The following is an 8,628-nucleotide window of genomic DNA, read 5'->3' as shown; positions in this document are numbered from 1 at the left end:
GGTTAAGAAAGGGGGAAAATTTGATTGGTTAACTTCCAGTGATGGTTATTTTCTTATATGCAATGAAATGTTATGTGAATTTTTTTCTATAGTACTGGACAGGATAAAACTTTACTCATGCCAAGTATTTCTTTATTTGAAACAAAGATAAATTCTGCACAATTTTTTGAAAAGTGCAAATTTAACAAAGACTAATAGGGGAAAATCAATGGTGGTATTACACCTAATATGGGAAGCTGTACATGCACCTTTGACCTTGTGAGTACTCTCATGTGTTAAAATTTCTTGCTATTTAAGTGAAATATTACAAATAATGAAATATTCTGAGTGGATTGAGTCTCCAAAACACATTTTATGAGAAAATTTCCTTGAAATAGGACTTTACCATGAATATTAGTTTACAGAACAAGCCATACTTAGAGTATTGGGGAGTTTTTTCTCCTTATTTCTTATATTCTGCCATACCAGAAAATTTTTCCTAAGAAATACTTTAATAAATATATAGTTTTAAGTAAATGAAATTATTTTAAAAGCAGTAACAACAAATTATTCACCAAAAGAGAAGCTTTTTATGTCCCTCTCTGGAACGCGGCGTAAATTTAAGTTTTACGTAAGGACTTATTGAAACCTCCTTGGAGACAGTAAACTTTTATACGGATAGTTCATTCAGCTTGAATACTTCAATTAATCATTTATTATAACATTTCTATCATAAATGAGTGAAAGTTACCCCAAAATTTTTATTTATTGGCCTAAAAAGTAGAAATTTTGAGGAAATTAGAGGTATAAATGGACCAAAAGAGACCTTATAAGGAAGACAAAGAGGTCCATTAGTAGTATTTATCATCCTCAAGTCATCTTTTGTATCATATTCAACTGTTTGTAGGCAGATGAGATAAATATTTGATCATTTATTGGTCCACACTATATTCTATCATGATGCGGCTTGGTTTGGATTTTTCGAAGAAATTTTGCTCGAATCGCTGTAGATGTCGTCTTACATTATACTAGATTTTTCTCAAACTATTGAACTGATTATGACAAAACTTGACAGGAATGCTTGAAATAACCAGTATTACAAAGGAAAAAAGTCACATTCAGTTTATTTAACAAAAAAGTCTTCTTTTATAAAGCTTGTTCGAGTTGAGGTAGTTTGTCGTTTGTCAAAGCTTATAGCACAGAGAGGGCACCAGTCAGGAATACTACTTGAGTCGTGTTATCGACTTTGTTTTTGGTGGAGTATGCAGCATGAATAAGGGTTTCTTCTTCAGCTTTGTAGTTTGAACACTGTAGGTCTATTGGTATTGCCTCTGATTGTTGATCTCCGTTGGGGTACTTAATGTATATACCAGCCCCTCCTTTTGTTGTGGCATTTATGGCTGACCCGTCTGTATATACTCTTACCCAGGAGTCTGAAGGATACACGTCTTCAAGCATTCTCATTGTCAGTGTTTTCTTAACAGTACATGAGCTAGATCCGTATTCAAGATGTGGGCGTACATTTCCTTGGTAGACAGATTTCAGGATTTTTTCGTTCACACCCCATTTTGTTCCTGCAAGTTTCCTCGTGATGCTTAGTTTTCTCCTAGCCTTAGCTTCAGCTGATGTTATATGTTGCTTCCACGTCATTCTTTTATCAAAAGTTACCCCAAGGTATCATATGTTTGTTGGTCTTCCATTTTAAGTGGAATATCACCCACAATCAGTCTGACAGATTGGGTTTTGGGAGAGAGTGTGAAGAGTGTCCCAGTTGTTTTTTCTCTGTTGATGGTAACACACCATTGCTCAGCCCATGTGACTACCATATCTAAAGCTGTTTCAGTATTTCGCTGTACTTGCATACTCCTCTGAGCACCAGAGTACAAGATCGTCTGCATAAAGTGCTGATTGTACGCCTTCTGGTAGCTCTGGTACTAGGTCGTTCATAAAGAGTATGAAAAGAGTTGGTGGTAATACTCCTCCTTGTGGGACCCCTTGTTTTAAGAGTACTTTCCGTCCACATTGCCCATTTACCAGCAATCTGGCTCTTCTATTGTACAAATATGATTTGGTCCACTTGTACATTCTTCCACTTATGCCATATCGAAGCATTTTTGCAAGGAGTCCTTCTTCCATACCTTATCGAATGCTCTTTGTAGATCTACAAAGACAGCCAGTGTTACTTTCTTTGATTGGAAGGCATCTTCTTTTACTTGCGATAAATGTATTGTCTGGTCTTCTGTGCTTTTGTATTGTCTAAAACCAGCTTGTTCATGTCCAATGATGTTCACTGACTCTAAGTACATGTGCATGCGCTTGTTTATTATACGGTCCATCAATTTACAGCAGCTGCTTGTTAGGCTTATAGGTCGATAACTTGAGGCTTTTGACTTGTTCTTTCCTTTCTTTAGTATTGGCATCACTATGGCTTCCTTCTAGCTTTGTGGGACTTGACCTTGTCTCCAGCTAAGATTGAATATGTCCAGCAAAGTAGTTAGTGCTGAGTTCCCTAGGTGTTGAAGCATCTCATTTGTGATGTTATCTGGACCTGGAGACGTTTTCTTCGTTAGCTTTCTTATTGATTGTTTCATCTCAGACATTGTGATGTCAATCAGCATGATCTCATGTGTTGGTGATTTCTGTCTTTCTCTAATTTCTGTTCTTACTTCTTTTTTACGTGAAGTTGGAATATTAGTATTGCTTTCTGCCTCATAACCTTTTGCAAATGTATTTGCAGCAGCTTTTTCTGCAGTTGTTCTTCCTTCAACTTCCAGAGTTATCTTTTGGCCTTTACTTCCCTCATCATTTAGTGCTTTTGTCAAGTCCCACAGCTTTTTTTTCCTTCTCCATATTCAGAGATGATGTTTTTTTCTCTCCATCCTCTTCTCTGGCACTCGAGCTTTGTTCTGATGTGTTTTGCTTTGCTTTGTTGGAGTTTGATGTTATTCTCCTGGCTGGGGTTTGATTCAGCCTCATCTCTTGCTCTTGTGAGTGCATCATGTGTTTCCTGAATTTCATTGGTATGGCTTGAAGTCATGAGGCTTGTTTAGGGGGGGGTATCAATATCCCATATCCCATTAAGTTTTTGTCCCAATATCCCATATCCCTATAATGTTTACCCCTAATATCCCAATATTTTTTTTTTACAAATATCCTTTATCCCTAAAACTATTTTGAAATATCCCAAAAAATCATTAATTCATTCCCAAACCCATTTTTGTATACAACATTCGTAAATACATGTTGTGCGTTGTAGTATGGATGTCAAGGATGTGGACTTTTTCACAGGGAAAGAAAATTTAATCATTCAGAATTATCCAGAGACCTTTAAATTTTAATCTACATGTCTCTGGAATAACCAATATATAACTAAGCGTTTGTAACAAATAAAAAGTTACTGTAGAGATAAGCGTGAGCCACCAAATGTGAGCTCATCAAAGGCACGTAGCTAAGAGAATCACCCAATGTGAACTCACAGATGACACGTCGTTTTAATAGAAATGCTAAAAAGCAAAAAATCCAGTTCTACAATAAAAAAAAAAAGAACGGAATGAATATAATATGCAGCAAAGAGCTGCACATGCAAAAAAGCATGTAGTTAATCTATTAAAACGCAAATTATCAAATCAGGAATATATCCTGTTGGCGAAAGGCTTGAAATTTATACCAACGCCATCAAGCAAAAATGCAAAAATGTCTATACTAAAAGACTACAGTGAATTTGCTAGACAACTGCGATGTCGATATATGTTCAGTCATGAAGAAAAAAATTGTAAGGGTTCCGCGGAACCCAGTGTCTCGCCTACTTTTTCTGTTATCGCAGGCTCAACAAAAATGAGGAAAAAAATTAATAAAAATATTCCTCTCGATACTATCTTTTGATTGTAAGAAGCTTCTGTCCAAGTTTGGTAAAAATCCAGGATAGTTTATGAATCTAATAAATGTTTTAAAAACTTTAACTGCAGACTGTATGTAATGTTAACTGGAAGAAAAACTAAGTCCATTTATAAGTAAAATACAGAAAAACAGGTACAAAATTTTAACAAAATTTCCTTCTAGATACTAGCTACTAGTATTGATCATAAACACGCTTCTGTCCAAGTTTGGTACAAATCCAGGATAGTTTAAGAAAGTTATTAAAATTTTAAAAACTTTAACCACAGAGTGAATGTTATATTTCCTGGCAGAAAAACTAAGTCCATTTATAAGTAAAATACGGAAAAAAATTGATTTTTTTTTTACTAAATTAACTTCTGGATACTATCTTATGATCATAAACAAGCTTCTGTCCAAGTTTGGTAGAAATCCAGGATAGTTTAGGAAAGTTATTAAAATTTCAAAAACTTTAACCACAGAGTGAATATTTGTGGACACCGCCGCCGCCGCCGCCGCCGACGACGACGACGGAATGTAGGATCGCTATGTCTCGCTTTTTCGACAAAAGTCGAAGGCTCGACAAAAATTACCTTCATCCATTTCATAGCAATACAGGATATAAACCTGCTTCTACGTGCCATACGTCGGAAAATTATATCGATTTAACAAAGTTTGAATTATCTTTTCTAATAAATAAAAAAAAAACAATCTTACTAAGGGCGAAAGAATAGCAAGTACGCAATTTGAAAAATGATGAAACAATAGTAATAAAAAAGGCAGATAACAATTCAAATTGTGTTATTTCAGACAGACTGGACTACATAACAGAAGTCACAAGACAACTAAATACTCAACATTACTGCCAATTAGATTCATTTAAAGAGGCATTGGTTGTAAATTCATGTTCATCGATTTGACTCAAATTCTCATATTTGATTGAAAGCATACTAAAACATATATCCAAATTATAAAAAGTATAAAATAAACAATTTACAAGGCATGAGCTCGATAATATGTTTCATCGTTTCTTGTGTATTTTAGTCTAGACGCCATCTAATTAACTATCGAGTTGACCTCCGAAGACTGCCGACGGTCATATAAGCGATTTATAAACATAAATATAAATATAAATAGATAGCAAACTCGTGAAATAGGATTTTTCTAGGTCTGTTTAATTTTATATTATAGGTTAAAAATATAGGGACGATGGATTCATAATATATGATGGAACATCAGATGAAATTGCAGATTCTTTTCGTCTAGCAAATAATTATAACCCCTTATTGAAGTCCACCTATGAAATCTCAAACGACAAAATGTCGTTCTTAGATGTTCATGTAATTAAAGGTCAAAAATTTACAACACATGGCATTCTTGACCTTGAAATACATTTTAAAGAAACAAATTCTTTTCTCTATCTGCATAGAAATAGCTGTCACTCACAGCATGTATTCCGAGGATTTATTAAAGGTGAAGCAATACGGCAAATTAGAAACACAAATGACCATAACAATTTAATAAACAATCTTAACTAATTTCAAAGTGAAATTATTAGATAGGGGTTATGATAACGTCGAAATAGATGATAGTATTACTGATGCTTTATCAATTGACCGTACTGAATTATAACAGCAAAATAAATCGAAGGAAAAAGAAAATATTCCGTTAGTTTTGATAACTAAATATAACCCATATATATATATACGTAAAATAAAGAAACGGGCATTTATTACAGTTTGACGAAGATTGTGTATAAATATTCAATGCTGCACCAATAGTTGCGTATAGCAAACATAAAAGTGTTCAGTCTTGCATCTAAGCACTTCAGAGTTCATATCTTCTCTCAATTTTTAGTCGTAAATCTGTCGTCTCATGCTGATAACGGGACAGATAATATTACTTAACAAACAGATGTTTAAAACAAAAAAAAGTTAGTTTCTTTTCAGTAGAGATGATAATTCACAATGTGTCCAGTTTCTGGTTTTACCACTCTAGGACAGGAACAATGAAATTAATTGAAATTTTGTTTATTTAAACATTTTTTTTAACAAATCATTGAAATTAAATATTATAAAGGATGAAGGGTGAAGGAAAGTTTGTGATGTTATATTTCCCTACAGATTAAAAAAAATTGAAATTTTAATTTGTCTTCCTATTCATTAACAAACAAACTCATAATTAAAGTGACAAATTTATTTGAAAATTTTGTGTTTTCTAAGTGGTGTATCTGATAAGCTGATTTTCAATCCAACATCATTTTGATGTGATTTCTTGGGCTTAGTTGTAGGACTGTGTTGGAGATATGCTTAGTAGATCAAAGTTGAAGACTTTAACATAAAATTGACAGTTGAACCCCTGATGATGGCAGATCTGTCATAATAACTAGACCTATTGACGAAGAATTAAAATATCAATATATCAATATATACATGAATAATTTTCATATTCGATTATATTAAAATAATGCATCTAAAATTACGATCCCAAGCCAGAGCCTCTAATCCCAAGCTTTAACTGCCGAAACACTAAAATAGTGATCAATAGTACGTGTTTGATCCTATCATGCAATTTGGGATGCGTGGTTGCATGGGTGTTTTATAATAACAAAACTCAATGAAAATCAACAAAGCACTTAAATAACTTTTTCTAGTAAATTTGTTTTGGCAATTTTATCAAGTGAGATGTAAATATTTCTGTACTTAACTTTTAATTTTCACATTTTTTTTTCATTTTTCATTTTCAAAATTCAATATCCCTAAAAATGCCCCAATATCCCATATCCCATTTATTTTTAGAACAAATATCCCATATCCCTAAAATTAAAATGGCAAATATCCCGTATCCCAATATACCCTATACAAGCCTCAGTCATTTCTCACACCCCTTGGTATTTTCTTTTGCCGCTTTTACTATGCTTGCGTTGAATATCGTGACAACATTGTTGATGTTCTTTCCTTCTGTAACTATGTCCTTTGTAAGTTCATTTGCTCTTGTTTTAAATTTTCCCCAGTTTGCCTTCTCGTAATTCCATCTTGGTAATTGAGCATGAGCAGGTGTTTTTGTTCCTCTGATGGATAGTATAACTGGGCGATGGTCGCTGCCTCCTAGCTGGTCACATACCTTTCTACCGATATTCTGGTGTATATCAACAGTACAGAAAGCTAGGTTCTGTGTAGTTGTTGTGTGCCAGCGACGAGAATAGAATGTAGGTGTATCATTTTGATCATTGACAAGAATAAGATGGCGTTCATCTTGCCAATCTTCTATAGTTTCTCCTCTTTTATCTATTGTGTTGTATCCCCAACTATGAGACTGGCTGTTGAAATCTCCTACCATGAGAACGTTACTGTCTGATATCTTTATGGTATTTAGTGAGAGTTTCTTATCATAAGGACAGTAGAAGTTGACAATGTTATAAGAGCTTTGCCCGATGGTAACTTTGATTTCAAGATATTCTGCTTCCTCCATATATTTTTTAATCTCCCTAGCATTTATGTTGTTTCTTACTAGGGTCATGACACCTCCTTTCTTTCTTTCTTTTCTATCACTCCTGAAAACTTGGTATCCTCTGATTTTAAAAGATTTTCCCTCTTGCAAGTGTGTTTCCTCAATACAACAGAGGTTAACATTGTTTTCATGTAGGAAATGCTGCAGTTCTTCTCTCTTGTTAGATACACCTTCTACATTCCAATGCATGATGTTAATGACTGGTTGTTCTTTCAGCTTTGGCTTGGTGTTTTTTTTCGGTCAGTAGCTCTCCTTGTTCGTCCCCTGACTCCACAAGACGAAACAAGGTACCTCCAGTAGCATTTGATGTGCTCCTTCGAGACAGGGAGCCCGGCACTGCACCTGCCTGGTGTGTCCTCACAGGGCAAGCACCATATCGATTGGTTGTGATTTCAAGTGTCATAATGGCTGTTTGTGGGGTTGACGAGCCCCATCTACCCGAGGCTATCTGGTTTTGCGGCACCAGTGGCTCGCCTTCGCCCCTTCTCCAGTCAGTTGAAACAGTTCCACCAGGTTTGCAGATGATAAACCACACGTGAAGGTTGGAGTTGGACTTTGGTTGTCAGAGGCTGTTTGAGACGCATGACGAAGGTAGCATTTGGGAGCCTATTTCCGGGCCAACTCCACCCCTTGGCTTAACAACTTTTAGAACCACATATTTTATGATGCCAAGAGAGGAACATATCACATAGAGAAAATCACAGCAGGGCGACTCAAAGGTCTTAAGTATTGATAATTTATATAATACCAAGAGTGGAACATGTCACAAGAAAAGTGCAACAGGGTAAATTAAAGGTCTTCAGTTAAAAAAACAATTTATAACAAAAACATGGAGTGGTTACACTGTGTATCATCGCCACCGGAAATTGGGTACTAACGAAGCGGAGAGAAATGGAAAAAAAAGTAAACAATGTAAGAATTCATTCAATTTAAAGTATTTCTACTGATTTGACGAGGGTACCGCTTAAAAAATGATTTTCTGATATATAATTCTTTAAATTATTAGGCCGATAAGTACAAAATTAAGACAATATTTTGTGTTATACTCCAAAGCTTGCCACTTAGTACCTGAAAATTTCGAGGTCGATCGTCCTCTGTCGCCCCATTGACAAGATATTCAACTGTTTTTCATTATTTTTCCAGACACGTTTTTAGATTATGATAGTGTGACATCATATTGACTGAAATCTGCTGTCATAAAGATGTTTTTAAAGGATATGGACCAAAACATAGTTTGTTTATTGTACGGCGAATTGCAGGACGTTG

This window comes from Mytilus californianus, unplaced genomic scaffold (assembly GCF_021869535.1).
Source record: "Mytilus californianus isolate M0D057914Y unplaced genomic scaffold, xbMytCali1.0.p SCAF_3, whole genome shotgun sequence".
NCBI lineage: Eukaryota > Metazoa > Mollusca > Bivalvia > Mytilida > Mytilidae > Mytilus > Mytilus californianus.
This window is presented reverse-complemented; position numbering follows the sequence as displayed.